A 27,531-nucleotide genomic window follows, 5' to 3' on the forward strand; every position below is an offset into this window, starting at 1 on the left:
CATTCCTGCAGCTCCTGCAGCCGTGCCAGAGCTCCCTGCCATTTGCAATCATTTCCAACGTTGCACTGTCGTGTTGCATACTTTTTTGAGGGTGGGGGGGGGGGGGGGGCAGCCGGCAGGGTCATATAGACTATGCAGCTAATATTATTTTATTGCTTGCGACTTAAGAAGCCGCAAAATTTATGCGACAACAACATGGAAGCAATGTTTTCCACCCCTCCACCCCACACCCGAGAGACGGGGAATGGGGGGGCTGTGCCTGGGGGGGGTGTATCCATAATAATAAAAGGCAACCAGCAGGTTGCCGTTTGCCATTTCTTGCAGCATTGTTCTTCTTGCTGCTGCTGCTGCTGCAACTTCCACCCATTGCCGGTGCCTCGTGCCCCATACCCGTGGCGAATGCAAACAAATTTGCATGCCGTCAGTTACTATTTTACTGCCAGCTGGGAGAAAGTCGGACGGCGGCAGGCAGCGTCGGAGAAAGGTAGTTGCTGGCTGCAGAAGTGTGCTGGAAGTAGTAAATCTTTTGGGTGTTTGTTTGAGGAGAAAGAAGTGGGATTTTTCCACCTGCCACTGCGGTTATTTCGCTGCAAGCGCCCACGCAGGAGGAGGGGGGAGGGGGGGGCCCTGGAACTTCTTGCGAGAGTTGCCACATGGTGTGAAATATGCAGAAGGTACAGCAGTTTCAAGAGAGAAGAAATCAACGAAGAGGTAGATACCCTTTTTGGTGGATTGTTGCTATGGAAAGTGCAACATTTCAGCGCCTTTTCGGGCAGATATCCTCCCAATCGAAGGCTAAACCTAGCCACAGATCAGCAGCAGGGGTATTCATAGGCCTTTGAAGGATCTCCCAGGCATTGCCCCAAGATCTTAGTGCCCCATTTTTGGAAGGGCATACACCTAAGAAGCGGCAGGCCCTACCATGTGTGTGTGCAGGACGAAGTTGGCAGGTGAAAGAAACAAAAGCGGCGCCGGTTACGAGTGCCACATAAACGTCTGCTGCTACTTCAGTTCTTGCCTCCACTCGGCGTCTCATTTCGTTGCACTTCGCACACGTTGCACACACGTGACTTGTTTATGTAGTTGAACTTTTGGGCTGCACACACACACACGCACACAGAGCCTTCATAACCCATCCATGACTGCCTGGCTGCCTGGCTGCCTGCCGCCTTTGCTTCATTTTCTGTTTCGTTAACTGCAGAGGGAAAGAGAGAGGGGGAGAGAGAGAGGGAAGGAGGCAGGTGCTGCTGCACCTGAGTTGACTGAAGATTTTGCCAGGCTTTCTTTTTATTGATATTTAAACATTTTTTATTGTGCCCGCATAAATTTTGGTGCTCATTTGTAGGGCGGCTTCTCTGCTCTTTTGGCTGGTGGCAGAGGGAAAACTTTGACGGGGGGGGGGAGAAACGGGTATTTTAAGAGAGCGGAGGGGGGGATCAGTGCTTGCTAGCGGGAGGGGGGCACACAGTGATTGTGATTGAGGGGAGTGAGCAGTGATTGTGACTGGCATGGTGATAAGGTCATATCTGGATATCTTTTGATGTATTTTGCCATTGAATTGCATGAAAAAGAAAGAGTACATAAATATTCCTTTAGTTTCATTTAAATTTATATAAAATTTGTATAGAAAATTGTGGATATCTTTCCATATTTCCTTCGCTTTGAAATATCGCTATCGTAAAAGACTTACTTTTCAGTGGAAGAAAACCCAAAACAGTCGGTCCCAAGAAAGCAAAAACAATTGATATTGTTTCAAGTCTTTGGTGGGTGGTTCTTTGGCTCAAGATCATAGCCTTGATTGCCGCCAAGATCTAGGGATCTTCTGAGAGTCAGAGCCACCGCTTGGTTTCATTCCCAAGCCCCAATAATATGGCAGGTACTTTCTCCAACAACTAACAAGCAAAACTCCTTTTCGCATCACAGTCGCATGTAGTCACAGTTTTTCGTACACCTTTGCTCGGGGCGGGGGCGGGGGGGCGGCAGGTGAAAGTTTTCCACTCATTATACTTACAAAAACTTGTCTCCATTTCGACAGCAGCTGCAGCTGTTATGCAGCGTCTCCTCCTGCCGCCTCTTAAAGTTTTCCCAGAGGATGGAAAATTCGAGCTAAACTTAAAGTCAACAAATCAGGAAATGGAGAAGGAGCCCCACACACACACACACACACCCAACAAAATGGCCAGCTAATTTGGCATTTAAACGTCAAATGTCAATCAAATGGCAAAAAAAAACAGAGAAAGGAGGAGGCAAATCCTGGGGGAAATGGAAATAGAAAACCCGAATAAAAATAGTACAAGAAAAGCGAAGAGAAGAGAAGAAAGGAAAAACGGGCAAGCAGAAGAACATAATTGGCCGCAAAAACCAGCAGAAAAAAAAAATAAAGAAATGGAGCAACAGGAGATGCAGGGGCAAGGGGCAGGGGGAGGGGGGGCAAAACAGGGGCAAAACCAAAGAAAATTTGCTTAATGCCAGCGAATGGAAATAAAACCAAAAGAAAAACCAAGCCAATGCAATGGGATAGTTTAACAAAAAGAATGGAAATAAAGAAAAAGTAAGCGGAAAAACTGGGAGGGAAAACTGCAAAACCGAAGCGGAATTGAAATAGCGCGTGGGGCCATCTAGCGGGGAGGAGGAGGGGGGTGAGGGTAGGGGGGGCTCGTAAGTAAAGTTGTAAGCAGAATGCACAGTGGCATGTTGGCAACCGAAAAATCTGCATGCTGCATGCTGCATGCTGCATACGCAACAAAACACGGAATACGCGAATGCTACAACGAAATCGCATTTACAGTAGACGGGCAAAGGGGAAGGGGAAGGGGGGCTGGGGCTGGGAAGCCGGGGAAATCTCTGAGAAAAATCACACGCCACGCGCCCGATGCGTTGAAAGGCAAGCGACAGATAAAGTCGGTAAACGAAGGGTTTTTTAGAAGTAGATAGTGCTAGTGTTTACATAGAGTATTCGGGGTGCCACAGAGGGTATGTTGGGTGGCCCTTTCCCAGAGATTTAACTCAATCAATGAAAGTCGAGCTTCGACATAGATTTCTTCATCAATTCTCGGCTCCAAGAGGTCATAAGAGGCTGAGGAACCATTGGCATTCCATCTATTCCATAAAAATCAAAGAAAAGGAGAAGAATACCTCAAGGAATCACCCTGGCTTGTCTTCGTCTGGGCAGCTAAGTCGGTCCCTCAAATCCAACAATGTGTAAGAGTGAAATATAAACACTTTTTGGGGGTGTTTTACTTCTCCGAACACGGCTATATTTGCCTGAGGCGCCATTTGGAATGATCCAGCGTCGATCTGCATACTTTTTATGTGGCCGTATCCTCTGTAGTTTCCTAGTGTGGCCGTATATTCAGGGTTTCATTCATGGATGATAGGAGTTATCCCACCACAAAGATTAGGCACAGTTTTTGGCACACAAATTTATATATCTTTGGCATATTTTCGCCCAAAGTGGGACCGAGCACTGGCTGGCAATCGGCGAAGGGATCTTTTCAGATACTTCCAAAATTCTAAGGTATCTGCTAGTCCAAAGATCATGATCAAACATTGCTTCCTATTTTTACTCACAGCAAATAAAAATAAATAGCGATGATGCCACCCCTCCGCTGCCTCCGCTGCCCCTCTCTGACACTCCCCTCCCCCAAAAAAAAAGAGAAGCTGCAGCGTTACCCTCGCCTGTCGTTAAGTTGAAAAGCGAACAAAAGTTCAAGTTTTCAGATACTTCTTTTCGTTTATTTTTTTTTTCTTTTTTTGATTTTTTATACTCCACCAGCTATCGCCCCTGAGCAGACACACACACACACACACACACCCAAACCATGCTTCATCATCATCAATTCTTTTTTTTTTGTGTTTGGAAGAGCTGCAGCTTTTTGGCTTCCTTTGCTGCATCTGTGTATCTGTATCTGTGTGTCCCAGGCGCCAGGCACATGCATAAAACATGCATACCATGGCCTGCCATAAAGAAAAAAGAGAAACTGCAGATAATGTTGCAAGGACCGAGGACCAGGGACCAAGGACCAAGGAGGCGGCAGATAGCAGATAGCCGGGCATCGGCCGCGTCAAAATTCAATTGAGGCTGCCAAGCCCCTGCCGTGACAGGGGGTGGGGGGGGGAGGGGGACAGAGAGACGGTGGCAGAAATGCAAATTAGAATCCAAAAGGAGAAGCCAACGAATAACAAAAGATACAAATGCAGATATAGCCCTGGCACAGATACAGTTTGAGAGGCTCTGTGGTGTGGTGTGTCGGTGGTGGCAGGTGGCAGGTGGCATTGTTAATTGTATGCAGTTTTCCCAGGCCCTCTCTCGCCCTCGCTCTGTGTCTGACAGCTAGGCCTCATCCCCAGACAGACAGCCAGCAGAAAGGGTGTCCCGGGGAGGCGAGGAAATTCCCAAGTTTCATTTTTCAAAAGGTAATTTTTTTGGTGTGAAATTTTTGGTTTGAGATACAGCCAGATGTGTAGTCCACAAACATTAATCGGATTGTTGTTTCCATTGGAATGAGTTTTGCAAATTGTACGACTTAAGGTGTCCCAATGGCAGGGTGTCCTTTCCTCTGAAGTATTGGTATACAGCCTTTGAAATGTGGAGGAGGTTTTTGGTCTCCTAGAACCCTAGAATTGCTGGGCTTGAAGCACTGAACATAATGTTTGGTGGGGATTCCTCTTTTTGACTCGCTTTTGGGCTATCCTTTGCCTCTCGTCAAGGCTTTGGACGGCTGAGTCGGTCCCCAGAATCCCACAACAATGCACGCAGTCTTTGGTGAGGTGCTGAAAGTGCCTACTTTTCGGTGGACAACAAAATACATGGTACAAAAGTCGAGAGGATCATTGTATAGGCCTTGGTACAAGCCAATGAATGTGATATTCAGACATTGTACAATTAGCAGCACTCCTATGCGGAGGAGGAGCCGCTTCTGCCTTCCAATCAGATGCTTCAAAGGCTTCAAAACCCTGTCTCTGGAGATCGCCTGCCTAAGATTTCATCCATCATCCATCATTCTGCCTTCCTTATGGCCCCCAGTTAGAGGCTTCAAAACCTTCAAAATCATGTCTTTGGTTAGGAGATCTCCTGCCTAAGATTTCATCCATCATCCATTCCATCCAACAGGAGCTGCTTCAGCCACTTCCTTTTGCCTCTCGATCAGGTGCCTCAAAGGCTTCAGATTCTTGTCTCTGGTTGGAAGATCGCTTGCCTAAGATATCATCCATCATCCAGGAGTCGCTTCTGCCTTCCTTATGGCCCCCAATTATATGCTTCAAAGGATTAAAATCATGTCTATGGTTCGGAGATCGTCTGCCTAAGATTTCATCGAGCAGCAGTCGCTTTAGACTCTTCCTTCTGCCCTCCAATAAGATGCTTCAAAAGCTTCAAAATCCTATCTCTGGTTGAAAGATCGCTTCCCTAAGCTTTCATCCATCCATCTAAGATTTCATCCATCCATCAGGTGCCTCAAAGGCTTCAGATTCTTGTCTCTGGTTGGAAGATCGCTTGCCTAAGATTTCACCCATCATCCAGGAGTCGCTTCTGCCTTCCTTCTGCCCCCCAATTGGATGCTTCAAAGGATTCAAAATCATGTCTTTGGTTAGGAGATCGTCTGCCTAAGATTTCATCCAGCAGGAGTCGCTTCACACCCTTCCTTCTGCCCTCCAATAAGATGCTTCAAAGGCTTCAAAATCCTATCTCTTGTTGAAAGATCGCTTCCCCAAGATTCCAGCCATAATTTACGGGCTTCTAAATCTCCTTTCTTAAGTTTCAATCAAGCACTTGGCAATGGATTAACGTAATAATTGAACGATTTCGATGTCCACTTAACAATGACCCTCCTCCCACCACCCACCACCCCCCTCCACCCATTAAGAACTCAATTTAGTTGAATGGCCTTGCCAGGGCATTCGAAATTCGTTGATTGTCTGTCTGGGGTCTCACATTTCGGCAGAACTCACGTAATTTGCTTGTTTATCTGTGAGTTTTGTGTGCGTCATGTGTCTGATTTAATTATTTGCTGGCGCACACACAGACACACACACACACAGACACACACGACAGTTACAGATACAGTTACTCCCTCCCCCCCCAGAGGTCCCCCCTGGCACGGCTAACAAATATTTGCAAGGGATCACTTTCCATTTTTCGAATGAAAGGAAACGAAAGGAAGCCCGTGAATATTCCACAACTTTTTTCGGGTGTCTGTGTGTGTGTGTGTGTGTGGAAACGATGGAAAAGCTAGAAAATTGCGATGCCAAAAGTCTGTACATTTTTGCATTGTAATTTTAAACTCAATTAAATTGTTGGAACCGAACTCCCATGCCACACACAGAGAAAGAGAGAATATGAAACAACATGACAGAGAAAGAGAGAGAGTTTTTGAGGAAAATTGTTTTGGGGCTAAGCCGAAAAATTAAAAGGAAATTGAATACAAACAAAAGGCAGCAGCAGCCACACATCTGATTGGATGGGGATCAGTACCCAAAGGGGGACGGGGGGCAGGGGCAGGCGGGGGGTAACACCCTGAAGCATAATAATAATTAACAATTGTATAACCAGTCGAAAAGAATTGCCTCGTTTCAAGCCAATTTGTCTTGAAGCCGGATACGAGTATATGTGTGTGTGGGTAAGAGCCAAAAATTTATGGGCATCAGCAGCATACGAGGAAAATGCCCCGGAAATTCAAAGAAAACAAGCAAATATTTTCCAGCCGTAAATTGCAAAATAAATGAGAATGACACTAACCTTTGGTACGTTGAATATTCGATGAAGCCACCGACTCAGCGTCTAGACTTCCGTCGAGACTGCGACACTCGGTCTGAATGGACGCGCAGGGGCGGGGCACTGGGGGCACTGAGGGACTGTAATCTGTTCGAACGGAAGTCAACGCACTTACAGATACTTAAAAGCATCCGGCATCCATAAAGTGGAATGTCCAGCCTGAATGTTAATAAACATTAATTGCACAACAGTTTTTTCCCTGAAAATCTGTGCATTTAATAACCCGACAATTGCCAGATTTGTATGCCCTTTCCACAGTTCGAAAATAAATCCAAATTGCAGGAATTTCAAATGGAATTTTCCCAAGTGAATTAAGCCATCAGGAATGTTACAGTTAGTTAAATGTCTTTTTGTGGCTTATTTTCGTATGAAAAATCAATAAATAATTGCACATATTTTGTGATTATTTCTAAGCCTGATGATCCCCGATGATGGATACCCCCACCGAACCCCCTGATTAAGATTGATATATACAAATGTATCTCTGGCACAAACTTTGAGTATCATTTATAATCTTCTGCTGACTTTTGGTGCGCCTCCAAGAGCATTTAAACTTCGATCCTTCAGAAATGAAAGAAAACTGTGGGGGAAGGGGAAAACAGGAGTAAAAATCCTTCAATTTTTATTTTCTTTCCTTTTTTTTCGTTTCACAGTTGAGCGAATTTTCTTTTAATTAATTTTAAATGAATGTCGTCCGTTTTGGCGCGCTGCAAACTTTTGCCTTCTTCCACGGAGTTCCGAAGGGGGGTTCCGGGGGATTGGACAGGGGTCGAAAGAGGTGGACAGTCGGTCGGTGGCGCGTTGACTTTTAGCTTAATTAGCTTTCAGGCGAGCAGCATTTTTTTCTTTTTTTTTTTTTTTTGGAGTACAGTCAGGTTAGACTCCTGCCCCGGCTCTTGGATGTCCTGATGCTGCTGCTGCTGCTGCTGAAAGGGCAGCTTCCTTCTTTGGCAATTAAATATTGCATTCTGTGGCAAGCAGCAGCAGTTGCAGGAACAATACTTGCCTCGAATGACGTCAGTTTGGGGGGGGAAGCGGAGACACAGACAGAACAGAGATGGAGCCACAGACAGAGACAGCGATGGAGACAAACAGATGATGATGTCCTGTTTTTGTATACTGTATGTTGTTCTTTTGTGCGTTTGCCTTTTGCGCTTTTATGCAACATTGTTGTTGCTGTTGCTGTTGCTGTTGCCATTGTTGGCACATGTTGTTGCTGGCGTCACAGCATGTGGCAAGGCTTTTGTTGCACTCGCAATCGCCGTTGCCGTCGCCGTTGCCGTCGCCGTCGCCGTCGCTGCTGGCAAAAATGTTTTCTTGTTTTCCACATTTTTCTATACCCGTTACCCCACACGGTGAACAAGGGTATATTGTGTTCGTGTCAATGTTAGCAACAGGAAACGGCTTTACGCACACACTATTTGGACATTTGAAAAGAGTATGCCATATCCGCCCCACTCCCACCAGCTGTTTCTATGTTTATCTACTGATGATTAGCCGGATATGGTGTTCGACAGCTAGAAAACTTAACAGCTCCAAGAGTTTTGGGCACTAATGGGAGCCAAATGTGGTATTATGGTACACCCAGAGCAAAAAAAGCCATGAGATTCGAATATTTACAATAAGGTTTCATAGAGAAAGTTTTTTCTGTAAAATTTTACCATTAATGTGGTTTCAGTTTTTCACGCCATCAGACTCAGGTTTTAATTTGAGCGCAAGACAATGGTGATATTCTTTGACCATAGCACGAATCAGCACTTTCTGATGAGCGGAATATTCAATATTAGGCTCGTACTCGGATGTGAGACGAAGAAACGGAGCGGGACTCATGTCTTAATTGTAGCGCAAAACAATGGGAACATTTTTTAACTATGGCACCGATCAGCACTTTCGGATGAGCGGAATATTCAATATTAGGCTCTTAATCGAATGTGAGACGAAGAAACAAAGCGGGACTCATGGTTTAACTACAGCACGTGGCAATGGGGATAGTCTTTAACCATGGCACCAATCAGCACTTTCGGATGAGCGGAATATTCCATATTTGGCTCGTACTCGAATGTGAGACGAAGAAACGAAGCGGGACCCATGTTTTAATTTGAGCGTAGGCCCATGGGGACATTCTTTGACCACCAATCAGCACTTTCGGATGAGCGGAATATTCAATATTTGGCTCTTAATCGAATGTGAGACGAAGAAACGGAGCGGGTCCCATGTTTTAATTATAGCGCATGGCAATGGGGACATTCTTTGACCACCAATCAGCACTTTCGGATAAGCGGACGTGAGGCGAAGAAAAGAAGCAGGCCTCGTCTGCCATTTTCTCTCTCGTACCGTCGCGCTTTGTATCCTTTGCCTATTGCCACATGCTCACACGCGCATTTTCGTTATCTTGTTGGATTCTTCCTTTCCCTGCCACCATTTCGTATGTTTCTTGCTTTATTGGTAGTTTTCTGTGACCATTAAATGCTACAATAATTACAGACTGTCGTAGGAGTGTTCTATTTTGTTGTTTTTCTAAATCCAGAGGATACCCCTCCGTCGTAACACTAAATTTTCGACTTGTTTTTGTTTATTTTTTGTTCCGTTTTGCTGTTTGTGATGTTGTTGGTGCCTTCCGCTGTTTTTGTTATGTTTGTCGTTGCTCGTTTGTTTCTGTTTTGTATTGCAAACGCCGCCCCCGCCCCTCCACCCTCCCCCACCCTTCTAGGAGATGCCTGCAATCCCCGCAGCTGGTATTTAACATTCATTTGAAATTGTCATGGCCCGCTGTTGTTCGGACGGGGGACGACTCTTTCCTGCTCGACGATTATGTTGATTGCAGCACAGTTCCTGTGGCTCCATCCCCCCCGTCCTTTATGGCTCACGACGACTCCTTATTGTTGGACTAACTGAATGATGAAATGCACTCCACCCGCCCGCCCTCCAACTCCTTGCCCTGGAGGGGGGGGGGGAGGGGGCGGGGGTTTATCAACTCATTTAGCTTTTGTGCATTGACATTTGGTCCCCCATCGCCAGGGCATAATGTTCATTATATCCTGTTGATCTGTTCTAAGCGGAAGTTCTCATTTCTAAAGATAAAAGTGTGGTGGATGGACTGTCTGATGGTCTCCCTGTCAATTGCAGGCTTATGTCGAGTGCAAAGGGGGGCGAGAGAGGATTTTTCATTGCAGCAATAAATTGCTAAAGTTTTTGGCAGCTTTTCGAGAACATCCCCATGCCCTTGGCCCTTCGTCCCTCTCCCTTCGCCCACTACCCCACTTTTAGTATTCAGTTTGCTCGGTTTTTGCCTCTCACCCTCTCTGTGCGCAAAAAATTTGCATTTTGGGCATAGACTCGTAATTTGATTTTGGACAAAACGCCAAAAACTTCATCAGCGAGAAGGTATGGTGGCATGGAGGTGCTCCAAGATACAATACTATAATATATGACATATATAGATATAAACTACATATTAATATACATATAGCGTATATCATAAATGAAGGCCGTCTGGCGGCAGACGGGACAATCCGACCGTCCTCTCCCCAGGTAGTTCCGAATGCACGAATCGCCAAAGAAATGGCCACACTTGAGCGAAATCATGCGATGGGGCCCAGACAAGTCCCAGCCCTCGAAACAGATGATGCAATTGGGAATGAGTACGCCCTCGGACTGGTCGGGCGGGGGTGCCAGCTGCATTTCATCCAGTCTGTTTGCTAGTTGCGCCACGTTTAATGTCTGCTCTTGCAGCTGCAGCTTCAGATCCTCATTTTCTGCGGCAAGATCCCGGTTCTTGGTGCGTTCCTGGTCCAGGGCTGTCAGCAGTTCGGCTCGACGGGTTCTGGCGAACGGATCTGTGCCCCTGATAGGACGGACAATGGCTTGGCTCCGACGATTGAGGTTCCGTGGTCGGTCCGGTCCTCCATTTGAATTTGTGCGATTCATTTTATAATTTTTTGTATAATTTTTTCAGTCAAAATATACACGCACGAATATCAGAAGTATCTGAAACTTGACGAAAGGAATTTGTGATTTGCCTGGCCACAAAAACCAACGTGTACTAAGGTAAAGATTCCTGGAAATACCTTAAAACTAAAACACAAATTGAATCATTTTTGGTGGAAATTATTGCTTGGAACTTTCCTTTATTATTGCCCAAAAATAAACCATAGAAAATCCCTCTCCTTTTCTGTTTCACTGCTAATTCCTGCCCCTCCCCTCACCCGACCGTGACCCTGCTGCAGAGGCCTGACATCCCCCCAGTCCCAGTCCATGTTGAATATTTGTCTCACTATTTCCGAAAAATCTTGTTTTATTTATGGCATCAGTCGCCGGCCCATCCACACTCCACACACAGTCTCTCCTCTCCTCTTTTCAGGCAGGACTCTTGTCGTACCAACAATTTATATTGCATACTTTTCAGCGTTTCGAACGATGAATTTTTGGCTCGCTTTCGGATATCTGCGTCTGCGCCTCCTCCCTGCCAAATCGAGCTGCGTCGAATGTTGCTTCATTTATATTTCAATTTTGATTCGTTTCTTGTCAATCAGTTAGACAAGCAAGCCCCCCCCCTCCCCAGCCGTCCGCCCCGTCCCCCCTCTTTTGGCAGCTAAAAATGTTTCGCTGTCTGTGGCTTTTCGGCGAAGAGTAAATTTTTCCGTACGTTAATTGAAAATTTATTGAGACAAATTGTGTTTTATTTACGCATTATTGACGTTTTCCGCCCTCCGCCCCCCGCCCCACCGGCCTGCTGCTTTATTTTGGATGAATTATTGGTTTATCTCGGGAAATGGAGATGGTGATGGATACTCTGGCCCATCAGGGTTTTAATTGAGCTAACGATCGGTTATACGATGCCATATCCAGCGATGGCGAATGAAAAAAGCAGTCTTCGTTCTTTGTTTTTCATAAATTGCCTGATAAACATGCCAAAGTCATTACCGCAAATACAGTTCGTCATAAAGAGGGGTGTTCTCCCCCTCTGTGTGCGTGTGCGTGTGTGTGTGTGTGCCTTTAATTAATGCAAACAGATTTAACTGATTTTTTAACAGCCACTATATACTTCATTATGTACATACGTGTGCTCAATCATCCCTGTAACTCGTTACACAAGTGAAATACTTGATGGAAATTGATATGAATCAATTGTCACACACGAATTGCTCTCCTCCCCCCCCCTCCACCCCTCTCCAGCGACAATGAACAAACAAAAATGATGAACACTCTGCGTTCGCGACGTGTGTTTGAGCAAATAAAAATTAAATGAAGGCAGGGCGTGGGTAAAAAGGGGAAAAATCTCTGAAAAAAACAAAAAATATATATCTGTGTCCATTCTGCAGGGATTATGTCACTTTCGTTTCCGCTTTCGCCGGCCCCTTCTATTCCCATGGCAACCCCCTCCGGAGTTTGGGTATTAATTTATATGATATGTAAATTAATATGGAATATAAAATTTGTGCAATTAGCCGCTCGAATTGATTGACAAGAATTGTCCGCGTCCACATCCACGTCCTCTTTTTTTTTGTTGTTTTGCTCCTGTGGCTAGCGGCAAAAATGATCAACAAATTATATTTGAAAATTTGATTTATTTATTGCTTTAATATTTGGCTTGTTATTTTTCCTTTTTTTTTTTGTTTGGATTATAATTAAGAGCATACTAAAATGCAAATATAAATATTTTTTAAGCGATTTGAAATGTATTTCTATGCCGGAAATTGGGGTTTTAGCTCGGTTTGTACTTTTTGCTATATTTATTTAATAATTTGAGGGGAATATCAAAGAAATAACTTTGAAATACTGGAGGAAATGTGGTACACGCGCGTCATGCAGCATATACCCTCGGCTTTGGTTGCATTTCAGCCTAGGATGGAATATAGAATTTTGATAATTTAATGAAAATTACAAAAACATTTAATTTTTACAATGTTTCAATCTATATATATTTTTTAAATGCTCCTAAAATATTGTTATAATTTAATTTATTTATATTTCTTTTCCATAAATTGCATTAATTAATTAAAAATATCTCCCAGTAAAGTTTGGCCTTCAACATTTCAGCAATCCCCTTTTCAAATCTCTGTAATCTTTCCCTGCCGCCGAAAATCCTGTAGATAAATCCACAGACAGGCATTTAGCAGGCGGACAGATCCCTGGGGGTAACCCCCAGTTATGTAATCAATCAATTCCCACCGCTCTCTGTGCTGATATTTTCATTTGAAATTTCAGCTGCTCAGTCAGTCGTTGGAGGCTGTTTCCACTCGAACGATTTCCACAATCAATTTGTGTTACACAGTAAGTATATCAGCATTTATATCTCTCACTCTCAGTCTCTCTCTCTCTCTCTCTCTGTCTGCCCCTTCTACCACTCACGCAAATTATTTAATTATTTATGCAAATAAATAACTTTATTTTGCACTTAATTTCATTTTTTTTTTTTTTTTTCGCCCCACACACCACACATTTGTGCAACGTGCCAAATTGAAGGCAAAAAGATTTTTACGCCAACAAAAGGTGTCAAATGGACTTAATTCATATTATTTTCTCTTCATTTTCCGTTCGTGGATTTTTTTTTGTACCATTAATAGTCTCGTTTTTTTGCCTTTTGTGACATTTATTATTTATTAGGTGCATTTAAATATTTTATGCACACATTCTGTTAGTTTTTCCATAATTTATAAATTGGCCAATTGTGCGTGAAGAGGCTTAACAAGCCGTCTCTTCCTCCGCCCTGCCCTGCCCTGCCACTCTGCCATTCGATGGGCATTGAGTGGTCGTGTCAATTCCGATAGGGACCGTGTAGAGACCCTGTGAATGTGACAATCGATTGTCAGAGCATAACCATGGAGCATAGACGACCCTTCGCTCTCGCTGGGGCAATGCCCCACTGTGCACTGTGCACTGTGCACTGTGCGTTGAGGGGCATAATGAAGTTGATGCGGCATTGTTCTCCGGCTCCCCCATTGTGTGCTGCTGCTGCTGCGCTGCTCTCCATCGTGGCTTGTCAATAAAGTGTCAATAATTTATAAAACAAACAAAAGTTGTCCCGGCATAATGCCGTAAACAAGTGTTGGAAAACGGTTGCGGGGGTGGAGCAGTGCGGAACAAGGACTGGAAAGTACTTGTGGATCCATCTCAAAAGGGAACAACAACAGCAAAATTTATAGAAAAAAAATCATTGCTAGTCAAAGTGCTTGATACTCTTTCAGCGGAAAACGAGAGGCAAATTTGTCCAGTACTGGATGCTGTTGGTGGTTCAAAGCAAGCCGAAAAGTAGGCAACAGAAAATCCTCACCAACAAAATCTCAACAACAGCAAAGAAGGGCCGCCTGAGGCTTGTTATCAACTTGACAAACTTCTACTCAAAATCATTATACCCTTTTGAAAGTACATCCAAAAGGGATACTTTTCTAATGCAAATATTTGCCTACTGCTCGCGACTCTCTCGCTGGCAGTTCGATGTTTATTTAAAATTTATTAAAAAACAGCAGCACATACTTTATGGAGACCCATAGATGGTGCTGGGAGATGAGATGGCAGGGAATTGCAATTTATGTTGACATACTTAAAGCTCATCAATGATATTTTGTTGGCACTGTCGGTGTCTGTCTGGTGGTCTGTCTGTTTGCCTGTCCTTTGTCTGTCGTTGTTTCAGTTTCATTTGTTTGCCACCGAAGTATGTGTCGTGTAAACATTGGCAATTTAAATAATTAATCCATAAATATTGTATACATACTGTCGTATATTTTAAAACGATTGGAATTGATTATGACAAAGATGGTCTGCTCTGCTCTGTTCTGTTGTTGACTTAAAAGTGTTTTGCGTAAAGTGATTGCCGAGTAAAATAAATTCCGATGATGATAATATTTGAATAATTCAATTGTAATTACGATATTTGTGCAAATTACAGGATGGATCCTAGGTAAACCGTTGAGTTATTTCCATACAGAAGATGAGTTTGAGGTGTTGGTAAATTATTAAACAAGTGTTGTACATTTCTGTCTGTCGATGGAAAGCCTTTGAGGTTGGGATTGGGGAATTCAAGCTGAAAATTAATTTAAATTTGTCTGGGGATTGTGGATTTATATTTGGGATTGATAAATGGGATAAACCGCACTTAATCGCCACTGCCGAAAAGTAGGCTACAGAAAAATCTTCAACAACAGAATCTCAACAATAAGAAATATCAAATATCCTTGGAAACCCTGCTAAAACCAACTAAAACAATAACTATCGTTAATTTCCCAATTAAAATCCCTTTTCCAGTGCTGATTAAAAGCTTATGGAATAGTTTTTCGCCCAGCATCGCAAAGTTGTGCGATAATTCCCTCGCCCCCAAAGGCACAACTTAATCTCAAATATTCAATAACAAACCGCACAAATCGCGCACTAATACCCTTAATCCTGGGACCCCCCAACACAGGGCCAGGACCTATGCCCCACAGGAACCATCCATGCCACAAAGTGATGAGCAAAGTGTTGTAAAGTGCAGCCAGGCGCAAGACTCATGCGACTGATTAAAAACGCGCCGTACCGCCTTCTAAAACTGTCAAAGGGCCTTTGGCAACGGATTTTATGATGAGAAAAACTTTTGAAGCGAAAGTGCGAACGATGTTGTCAGCGGCGGCAAGCGGCAAGCGGCAGGCGGCAGGAAGGAAGGGTTTGAGAAATTAAAAGAGGAGGTGTGGGGGGTGAGGAGCCCAAGGTGAAAGTGCATGCGGCAACCCCTTTGGCAAGCAGTGCATTTTGTCCTTTGTAATTAAAGTTTTGCGCGCGCGGGGATTATGAAATGTCGAAGAAGCCACAGAGACAGCAGCAGCAGCGGCAGCATCCGAAGGTGCAATGGCAGCTCCAGACAATGGGAGGACCCAAAGACACCCACAACAACGACAACGACAACGACAGCGTTGCTGAAAGTGCCACTCGAGCCGGGAACAATAGGAAGAGGAACAGTGTTGAGAAATGAGAACTGAAGAGGGTGCGAATGGGACCCGACAAGAAGTGCGAATGAGAAGACGTTACAGCCAGCCGGCCCGGCCCGTTGCCCGGCAAGTGTCTCATTTTAGTTATGACAGAAGGAGCCTTCGTCTGGTCTGGTCTGGTCCCGCAGGCTGTTCTCGGAGCGCACGCTTCAGCGATTCGAAACAAAAGTGCCGCCCCTTTGGAGAAGTTGCCACAGATTTAGCTGCAACTTACAACACAACAAAAAGACACACAGAGAGACAATTGCACGGGCAGGGGCGCCACGGGGCACAGAGACAAACTGTTGCCTCTCCTTCATTCTGGGAAAATTGAAAAGCGAGCAAAAAGTCCTAAGAAAACTGCGAGTAAGCGGCAGCAATTTGCACAGAAAAGAAATTATGCACAGAGCACCAGAGAAAGAGCGAGGGACATCTGCTCTGATGTCCTTGGAGAGAGATGGCCACTCAGCGATACCCTGGAAACGGAAGGAAGGAAAGGGTTTGGGGAAAACAAAACAAATTAAGAAGGTCAAGGCTTGCCATTAACTGATTTTCTAGAGAACAAATTGCTTGGCTTTAAAGCGTTTCCCCCTGCATTGGATTGCATTTAAGTTTTTTTCTATAAAGTCAACTCTCAAAAATCTCTTACCCCACAAGCAAATACACCCCAAGTCAACCCAGAGCTATCCTTGAAGGAAAAACAATAAGAAACAATAAGGACAAAAGACGCCAAAAGCGCAGTGGCAACACCTGGCCAAAAAAGGGGCATTCCCTTAACCCTCGGGCCACCCCTAACAAACGACAGAGAGAGAGAGCTGGAGAGGGGGGGGTTGTGGAGGTGCGAATTTGTAATAAAAAATGCACTGCGCCACGCGGCAGCAAACCCCGAGGCAACTCTGTGGCAAAAGCTAAGGTTAAGGCGGTCCTCCCCTTCGGTGTGTTTTTTTTTTTTTTGGGAGCCACACTTCAATGGAGTTTCTTTGGGGAGCTAAATCTAATTTGGGTTTCGGTGGCGGCCCTGCCGCCCTTTTGTGGCATTAGCTTGCCGGGCACGTGTTTAAGAAATTATCTAGAGCAGCAGGGAAGCAGCAGAAGCAGGAGTACCCCAACCGAAAAAAAGGGCTGCGCTACGGGGAAAAAAAAAATTCAATTGCTGGAAGTTTTCTTTGGAAACTCGCTCTCTCGCTTATATTTCCTTCCTTTTGGCAGGGCTGGACGGGCAGGCAGCCCTGCATTTATGAAAAATTCATAAAGGATAATGAGCGACAAGCGCGTGTCAACGCAGGACCATGAAGCAGCAGCAGGAGCAGCAGCAGGAGGACCAGGACCAGCGAAAAGTGCCAGGGCCAAAACGTTTTGCCAAACCAACGAGCAGGCAAACGGCGTGAAACAAGGACATGCAAGAAGGGATACGATGGACGCTGGACATGACAGCATTAGCTGCAACAGCAGCAGCTCCTGTTGCACCTGCTGCTGCTCCTGCTCCTGCTCTTGTCCTGCTGCTGGGGCTAATTAAAATCCCGACAAGTTATGCACTGATGGGTTGCCATGACAGATAAGCAGCTGCCACGGCGGGGCATAATGGAGTCAAAGGTGTTAGATAAGTACGAGTGGCAAAGGGAAAGGGTTGCAGGTTGCAGGTTGCAGGTTGCAGCCAGGGATTTTGGGTAGGGGTTTCGGCTGCCGCTGCACCTGACAAGTGGAGCACACAAAGCAAAGCAAAGCAAAGCAACGCTAAGCAAAGACAAGCGACCCGCATTCCAGTCATTTTGATACCCGGTACTCTCTGGCTGTACGATGGGGATATTGGGTGTCGCGGAGGTGTGGGCAATAGGGAGCAGAAAGGGGCGTGGGAGAGCATTAAGTTAATGAGTCTGTTTCTTTGCGATTTTTATGTTTTCTATTCATCAGAAGTTTATATTACATTTTTTTCACTTATTTTTCTGGCTTTGTAAATCAAGAAAAAACTTGGGGAGTCCATAATTATTAAGAAACATAATGGACTCGGAGATAAAAGGCATATATCTATTATATAATAAATAAATAAATAATATACATATATATAAATAATTATAAATATAAAAATAAATATAAATATACATATATGTACATAAAAATATGAGAAAATAATAAATAATCATATTTAAATTAAATATTCGCTTTTTAAACAGAATTCAGATGTGTATTTTAATACGGCCCATAATTTATCGAAATATAAAAAAATTTAATTTATTAAATTTATTGGAATTATACCTTATCTAAATAGTAAAATAATTCATTTTAATATGAAATATATTCCATATATTTCAAAAATCATGAGAATATAAGATTAATAAAATCTATATAATATATATATAATATATAATAGAATCTACTCACAGTTTCAGAGATATGTGGCTCATATTTATTCTAACCATTTATCGAAAATCATCAAAATATGTATAACAAAATGGAGCCTCTCTTTGGCTTATATTTGTTGCATTTACAAACAATAATATTATGTACTTAAATATCAAAAATCAAAAAAATCAAAAATAAATTAAAAATAATTAATAATTAAATACAAAAAATAAATAACTAAATTAATAGAAAAATAATATTTAAATAGATATTAAAATAATAATAAAATATATAGTTTTCATCACCAATTTATTAAAATCCGAATTTTTTAATTAGTTCCCTTAGAACCAAATCAGCCGCCTAGAGGGTACTTTATAGTCATACTATTCCCTAAAGTCATTTTTTGCGAGTACTTGTTTTGACTTTAAGTTTCGCCCTAGACTTTAGGGCGCGTGGGTGTGGCACAAGACAGCGACGGGGGGCGAGAGGGTGCCTAGAGCCGCATTCTGTGTTTAGTTATTGGGTTAATAAAACAACAGGGGAAACGCACACACACACACACACAAACACACACGTGGAGAGTGGAAAAAAACAAAAGCCAAATTACGAGTAGTCAGGGGCTCACCTAGTTTTAACCATTTTTCTGGCACATAGTTTTTCAGCGTTCTCCGGGGCGTATGCGCAATATTTGTATGTGGATTAACAAGCTGCTGGTGCTTCCTGGGGGCCAGGGGACAGGGGACAGGGGACAGTGCTGAATGCGTAACTAAGACATGGCCAAGTGTACAGAGAGTTGACAGTTGTCAGGGGGCGGGCGGGAGGCCCACAGAGAATGAGAACGGACAAAGGTAACCAAGGTGCCACTGCCACTGGATTGGACTGGGGCTTGGGTCTGTGCTCTCGCTCTCTTTTATGGGGTTTGGTTTTCTTTTTCACTTTGGCAATAGTTTTGCCACATAATTTATGTGTGTTGAGTGTTGTTTGGGTGCGGGCAAAACAAAAAAAAAAAAGGTGGTGATATATAAGCCATGTGCTATCTGTGCAGGAGAATGAATGATATTTGTACGAGTATATGTGCTGAAGGGGTGGGGGGGGGCGGAGGTCATAAAGCCATACCAATCTATTTGAAATGTGTATTTGTGCTGCTCGGGAGTCAAGAGTCAAAGGTTGGACTTTTCTTTCTAAAATGGTCTTGGGGGCAGTATTTTTGCAGTTATTTGAGCTGTGAAAGCTGTTTTTAAACTGGTTTCAAAGGAAGAACATGTCAGATGGCCAGACAATACATAAGAAACCTTTTTAGCAGTGGTTCCTGATCAAATCTCAGAGGCTGTTGTGAGAAGACAAGAAAAGAGCTGAGTTCTGACCAAAAACTCGATTTAGTTACCTTTAAGGGAGCGCAGATTGTACCTAGAGATACACCTGCCTGATCTGTGGGCTTACACACGAAATACAACTGCATTTTCGCCCGCTTTACATACATTTCCCACGGGGAATGCACTTTAATCAAGAGCCCCAGAGGCCCTCGGCCCCCGGCCCAAGGCCCACTCGTATTCGTATTCGCACTCGCAATCCGCAACCCGGCGGCATTTCTCAGATTCATGTATCTAATTGATTTGCCTGTGGGGGAATGGCTTGGGTGCGGCATGGCCCATAATAATTCGAGTGCTTTCTCGTGCTTGAATTCCCGCCTTCCTTCCGTGCAGAGGCATTCTTCATCCGAGACGCGCAATCAAGGCGACATCTTAAATGATTCAACACCTTGAGCGGATAAGATCCTCCGCTGTCGAGGACAGACATATCAATCAGTGTTCCCAAAGCCAGGCAGGGGGGGGAAAGAATGGCAAGGACTCATTGTCAGATCTTCGCCAGTGCTGCTTGGCAGTCTTCTTCTCAATGTCTCGCTGGCTGTCTCTCTTTCTCGCTGCCTGTCGCACTGCGTGAGAAAAATTGCGTTGCATTATTTACATGTGCGCGCGGCGCCTGAAAGCATGCTTTAATTTATTTTAATTCATTCTTTCTCCACTCTACTCCACAACTCCCACTTCTCCCACTCCCCACACTCCTCCGCCCACTCCTCCTCCCTGTCCTCCTCCCTTTCTTCCGGCATTGTCAACGATGATGTTGCCCCCCTTCTGAGTGATATGTAAATATGCAGTTACGCGCTTACTTTGTCGTGCAATTACAGTAAACCAACCATGCCCATACCCATACCCCGATACGACCCTCCTACACTTCCTCTACACCACCATCCAACCATGCTCTCTCCCTCTCTCTCTCTCTTTCTGTCTTTCCTATGGCTGTCCTTGTATCCCCTATCGCTGTCTCTCGCCTTGTATCCCCGTCATCAGAGCAAACATGAGGGAATTCCTTTTGCTAATGCCAAACACATCCGTTCTTATTATACCTGGTAGTTCTGTAGGGTACCTCGAAGGGGTATATTGGGTTCTCAAAGAGATGTGTCTGAAAAGGGAATCTAGGATGCCAAAAGTCTTGCCGAATGCCTGTGAAACTTTTGGGAGCTGTATAGAGATCGATTATCCACCAAACTGAGGAGAATCATAAGGATCGATGGGATATTACCAACAAAAAAGCAAAAAGAAGTAGTACTTTCTCTTCTCTAATGTTTCCCAGGGAATAGACATCGAATAATGTCTATGTCTTATGATTCCTGTCCCTAAAAATGGTATAAAAATGTGCCTTCAAATGGTATTTCCATAAAGGAGTATTTTCTCTTTTCTCGCACTAGTATTCCAAGGGTATTCCATAAGTCCATAGTCTCCCTTCCACCTTCCACTCCTACACTTCTTTTTTTTCTGTATTTCGTATTAATGCCGTGGGTACAGTGGTACCAAAGCATCTTGAGCTTCTATTTTTTATATGCTGTACCTGCCTTGTACCTGGCTTATTAGCAAAGCAATTGCCATGCCAGAGCATTGAGAATCGAGCTTTGAGGATGGCAACTGGAGGATGGAGGATGGCGGATGGAGGATGGAGCATTGAGCATGTGTAATTCCCCAGACATCTGGAGGAGAAACGCTGTTTGGCGTCGTCTCTCTCTCTGATTGACTTCCGTTTGGCCCGCCACTGCAGTGCCTATCCTCTCGATGCCTTTCTGCCTTAATCGATTTTACACCCAAAGGACATTTTCTTGTGATTGTGTCTGCGGTTTGTTCTTTGCCGTCTTTGATTTCCGCCAACCCCAACCCCATTCCCCATTCCCCAGCTGGTTTAAGTGTCTGTGTAAAATGCTTCTATTCCCCTACTTCTAGAGAAGATCCTTTTGCGGCTGTTTTCAGCTTCAATTAGATATGCGTATGCTGTTTGTTTTTAGGACCTTTGCCACGTTTTTATTGCCGCCCCACGAGCGACGTGCTCTGTATGCAACCGATGTCATTCCCACCGTGCCCGTCAGGTGGAAAATCTTATAAATTTTGGAATAACTTTCATAACTTATGGCGAAACGGGGGGGGGGGGGCAGGATGGAGGATGGGGTGGCGCCACAGCGTAGAAGCTGGAATTACCTCTATGCAACTAATGCCATTGTCTTGTCACACATCGCTTTCCGTCGCTTCTGCCAGTTTTGCCCAGTTTTCCCCAGTTTTCCCCAGCTTTTCCCGGTTATACGAGAGAGCTTGCTATTTGAGTTTGTCAGAGCGGCGCTTAAAACGATGCCAAAAGAAAAACTTCTACTGGCTTTTTCTTTTTTTCAAGCGTCAGTGGCGTGGGGCATGTGGCATGGGGCAGACACATAGCGACTGTCTCTCTGCTGCTGCTGCTGCTGCTGCTTAATGTGGTTTAGTGCTTGGTTGACATGTTTGTATGTCGTGGACTTATGGGGCGAACATCCAGAACTTATGTCTGCTCTCTGCTTGGGGTTTGCGGATTGCTTTTGGTTGCTCTTAAAGCTGCTTGTTAGGTCTCCATTTTGGGGCTCTTGGACACTGTGTAGACAGATAATTGTTGAAGATAGCACAGAAGAATGTTCAATGGGTGGATAACCGACTCCTGATTGAGTCTTTAATGAGGGGAAAGGAAAGAAATGCCAAGGAAAGGCATCTATTATATATCTTATGTTTTTGTATTTTATTTGAATTTTTCTTGGGAGTTTCTTGTTGAGTTCTGGCTCTTTTTTGCTCTACTAATTCTTAGAAACTCCATGCAGCAAAGACCACTCCTTTTTCCCTACTTTTCCAGACCAAAAAAGCATTTAGCAAAGTTTAAAGCAGCTCAATTCTGGGTTCTGGTAAGTTTTGGTAATCAAAAGTATTAAAAATATATTTGAGAATAATTTAGTCAGTCTTTCTATTAGTTCTCTATTTCTAGATAGTTATTTAAATGCTCATAATTTTTTACGATTATTCCTTAGTTGTTTTCTAAAGTCTAAATGCCTTGGATGTGGTTTTGGCTTTATAATCTAACCATTTTGGTGCTTAAAAACATAACCATTTCTGCAAATAAGTCCCTTATTTTATTAATAGAAATTTCCTATAGTTTTAGAAATTATATTAGACAAAGATATCGGTCAAAAATCCATATCATTCCATTTCTAAAATAGTATTCCATATTCCCATAGTTTTCAATGACCCTGCGGCTAATAGTCCTCTATAATTTCCAGAGCTTCCAAAAGTGCCCCAAAAACTTCCTGAAATCCTTCCTTCGGCCCTGTCAAAGGCAGCTCCAAGTCGTTACCTTTTCAGTTTTGGGGAAAATTGTTTAAGCTTTGCTTGAATCGAGTGTTTTTTTCTTTTATTTTTTAGCTGCTTTTGATTTTTCTTATTTTTTCGGTGTGTGTGTGTGTGTGTGTGTTTGCCCGGTGCTCAGCCGCAGGCGGTTTGTTTGTTTGTCTGCTGTGTGTTTGAGCAAATTTGCTCGCCAACTCACTTTCATGTTTAATTAAAAGATAACACACACACACACACGCACACACGGGTGCACACACCACACCACACCACACACGTGTGCAAAGACAGAAGGTTATAGTGCGAGGAGGAGGCGGGAGGAGGCAGGAGGAGTGCACTGATATGACAAGTCTTTAAGCAGCATGCCAGCGTTTATCAACAGAAAAGTTCACTCTGCACTTTAGTCTTTGCTTTTGCGAAAATTTATGCAACTTTTGTGTGCTGGAAAATCTAAGAGGAAAGGAGAGGAAAGGAGAGGCAGAGGCAGAGGCACTCGCTTATCGTCTCATTTATAATTGAATGCTTTACACGAATTTATGGCCAACTTTTCGGCTATTTAGCATATCAAATCGTAAAAAATAAATACTTATTTTTAGGTAATGAAAATAAAACAATTTCCAATTGGTTTTCGTTGCTTTTTATGAGGCGTATTTTGGTGAGTTTATTTTTATGGTGGCACTGCCTGCCATCAATTAATGTCGCTGGCAATAAAAAAAAGTTCTCTAAAGTGATTGACTGTCCACACAAATACGAGCACAACACGGGAAAAAGTTGAGTGACCCCCAGGGGGGTGGGGCGGTTGGCCAGGGCCTCAATTGGCCCAAGTTGGCATGTTGAAATATTTAAAGCCGCTTAAACAAATTGTGGTCTGGTCATGCGGTGACTTGTCAGACAGTAAAATACACCCAAAGAGTGGAACAGATAGAGAGAGAGAGGGACAGAGAGAGGGAGAGGGCGGACAGAGAATCAATAAAATGGGGGTGTATGGGGGTCACTTTCGTAATCTCTCCCACATAAAACTCTCTCTCGTTAGGCGCATTAAATTACAAATTCCATTAAAATGATTATTAAAGCAAGTATTTGCTAATTAATTTACTTTCTACGCACAATGGCAGCAGTAAGCAGGACGCAGGACTCAGGACGCAATTAATAAATCCAAATGAGTAGCTACATTATAATCAAGACTCCTAACAGGACCTACAGTACCTCTGGCAGCCTCTGGACACCACAAACACCCTGTAAAACATCAATTTTCGGTGGCTTAAATGTGTGCCACCTTCTAGCGGTCATTAGCGGCCTGGCAGGGGGCACCCTCTCTGGCTTTGATTATGTTAATTACATTTTGGGGATTAGAGGATTTTTGTGGGATTTTTGGGGACTTCTGGGGGGTTTTTTAAAGAGAAAAACAGCACTTGATACAATTTAAAAGAATAAAAATAGAAAGAGAGTTTTTATGACAATTTATAGAACCTACAAAGCACTCTCGTTGCTCTGCTCTTTCCCTAGAAATACGAAAAGGGGAAACGCATCAGCAACACCATCATTCAGCATTCAACATTCAGCAAACTATGGGATTCAATTAGCCCAGCCACAGGGCAGGCGTATCTGTATCTCCAGGCAACACCCCACCCCCCACCCACCCCCCAACCGGCACACACAAATCATCATCCTACACAGCCAATCCAATTCCATAGCAATTCCATTAGATTGCACGCCGTACTCGCACTCCCGCATTGTGTTGGCATCGTAACAATCTACCCTTTGTTACCCACTGAATTACAAGCACCACATGACCCCCAGGAGCATAGTGTGGGGGTGGCACAAGTACTCGTAGTTCTTATGAATAATAAAGCAAATAATCTGTCAGCGTCGCAGCCGCCTTAACCAACAACAAAACACAGCACACAGCACAGAAAACAGAACGGAGGCAACAGCCAAACACCGAAACCGAAAATAAGGACCAAGCCCCAGCCCAAGGACCCCGACGAATGTCAGTGAGAAATCTAGTGCGACACAGCCAAACGACTCAATTTGATGAAGGGCTTGGGGGAGGCAGGGGCGGGATTCAGAGGCGGATTCAGAGGCGGAGGCGGCGGTGAAATTCGAGTACTTTCATTCCGGAGAGCCTCCCACGATATTTGCTCTCTGTCCGGCTCTGTCTGCCACATGTTCTAGCGGGGGACGGACAGGGGTGGGGGGAGGAAGGAGGTCAGTGCTAATAACGAGAAATCCGATTTGAACGTTCGGGGCTGTGCGTGTGATAAAAGCAACAACAACGTCACGCAGTCTGCGGTTTGCTCTTTGTACCCTATCAGGGAGGGTCTTGTGGGGTCTACCATGAAGCAGAGCTACAGAAGCAACGGAAGAAGGAAGGGTGTATATTGGGATATCGTGCCACAAGCCATGATCTTCCCTAAGAATGATAACTTGCTCTCAGAAGAGGACTTAGAGGGGGAACATCTGATATAGGCCTTGATATAGACAGCTCCTTATAATCACTTAGCTCTATAATTATGGCTAAAAGTGTCCTCAAACTCCTGTTTTCGCTGCAGTCAGTCAATAAGTAGAAACCACAAATATAGCAACCTTTTTTCATACAAAAACCTTTAAAAATTCCAGCTTTTCTGAGAAGCAAAGTCATGGTTCAAGGTCTTTAATACATGTGGAAAAAATATTAAAATTAAATAACCGAAGGCCTTCGGCTCAATAATATGCATTTATTTATTTACAGAATCCCAAACTATAATTAATAATTTAAGCCCAAGCCACAAGACCTTCAGGCTCATATTGAAATAATTTATCAATGTTTTGTAGGTCAAAAGTTATGACGTTGGAAAGTCCATTCTTTCTAAAGGATTTTTTGTTTTTTTTCCTAATTTTTCAGAACCATTTTCAGCAGATCCCTAGATCCTCGAGAGTATCCCAAACTTCGGCCCTTGGAAATCGATTATTTTCTTTCCTCTTTTCGTAACGTTAGCCAGGGCAGTACTCGTTTTTTTCTTTTGGCTCGTGCCACGCTGCGTATGCGTAACGTGCGTTTTAATGAAATATTGAATTTTATTGCCTGTCGTGACTGCGTGCCCTGACAGACCGAGCCGTCAGCCAATGCCAGAACTGGCAGCCTGTCAACAACTTTCAGGTCTCTCTTTCTCTCTCTCTGTTTGTGGTCCAAAAACTGACCCCCGACCCCCGACCGCACCCCCGTCGCCGCAGGACCTGCTTCACAACTTGTCACTGCCTCGAGGGCACGGTCTGGGAGATGATATCTCTGCCCTGCCCTGCCTTATAATTTGATTCGTTTTATTTGTTATGCAAAAAACTTGAAGTATATTATTATTTCCCATATAAGCATTCGCTTTATTCCTGGCTACGCAGGACCTTCTTTCAGTTTTTAGCCTGTATTTTATATGCTTTTCGTTGCGCCTGCCGCCTGCCTCTAATAAAAGCAATTTATGAAGCCCAAAGCGCGGAAATGAATTGTTAACCGACAAAAAAAATAAAAGTAAACTTTTGGTCAGACGAGAAAGAGTCCTTGCCCCGGCGAGGGGAGGATGTGGAGTACTTGCGCGGTCCGGAGAGGCAAGGGGATGTGGAGCGGAGCGGGGAGGATGTGGAGTCCACGCGCTGTCTGGAGGAGGGGCATGCTGGAGCAGAATGAGTCCATGGCTGTCAGGCGTAGGATGCGTCCATGATGCTCGTTGATGAGTGGGTGGTAAACGCCTTTGTCTTTTGTTTATGGTCACGGGAATCCCTCCCCCACACGCCGCACACCACAGCATACCCATACCCTCCCCGCCCGCCGTGAATGTTCCACGTAAACGCCTTTTGTGGCATTGTTAAATTTCCCAGAGCGCACATAAAAATGAAAAACGCCAAAAGGAGGGAGAGATGGAGGCGGACGGGGCGGATACCGAACAAATGAGAATGCAATCTTCTCGAAAGAGAGAACCAGAGAGAGAGAGAGAGTGTGGGAGTAAAAATCATTCAGCTATGGAGATAATGCAATCGGTAGATGCCTCGGCAGCAGGTGGAGGATACGTGGCAGGTGATTTCAATTAAGGAAGCTAATATGATAAGTACTCGTTATTAAAAAGAACAAAAAGAGGAGAGCAACAGAAGCCATGGGGAGGAAGGAAATAAGGAATACGAGAGCAGGCAACTGGAAGTGAAAGTGGACTATGATTTAGGAAACGAGCTTTAAACGAGGCATTCGAACTGAAAAGAAGCTATTTCTGATCTCTTCACATGGCTGCATCACCATTACGACCATCGTTTGGTAGAACTTGTATTATATTAGCGATATTTCTAGAAAATACCATTAAGAATATTTATACCCCGTTTAAAGGCCTCAATTCGTTGTCTTAGGCCTGAAATGTCTTTAGTTTTGGATGAACTTTGATAAAAAGATGTCCAGGCCGCCGATAAAGGAGGTCCAGGCTTAAAAGTTACAGTTCTAGGGGGCCTTGAACAATCCTTAGTAGAAGGAAATCATATGTGAGAAATATCTTAATGGAAATAAACCCTAAAAAAACCACCAAATGATGCTCCTTAAAGCCAAACAGATTTGCCGGGGAAAGTTCTGTGGGGAAGCCTTTGAAATATTTAATTAATTAAACGAAAACCGTCTAGCCACAAGTTCCATTTGTTTTTCATAATTTTACTATATTTTACAAACCCCTTTTTCCTTTATTTTAAGGACTCAAATTCGACTGTGTCAAAGGTATCGTATTTATATATATTTTATATAGTAGTATATAAAGGATTAGACGGGAAAATACATTTCTGTTTGGTGGCACATTTT

At 43.8% G+C, this 27,531-nt stretch overlaps 1 protein-coding gene across 1 annotated transcript in view; it reads right to left on the minus strand.

Moving 5' to 3' along the window:
- Positions 1-27,531, minus strand: part of LOC6588931 — a 119,423-nt gene that overhangs the window by 91,576 nt on the left and 316 nt on the right. The window lies entirely within an intron of this gene.

Source organism: Drosophila persimilis, unplaced genomic scaffold (genome assembly GCF_003286085.1).
Source record: "Drosophila persimilis strain 14011-0111.01,24,50 unplaced genomic scaffold, DperRS2 tig00000191-arrow-pilon, whole genome shotgun sequence".
Lineage (NCBI taxonomy): Eukaryota > Metazoa > Arthropoda > Insecta > Diptera > Drosophilidae > Drosophila > Drosophila persimilis.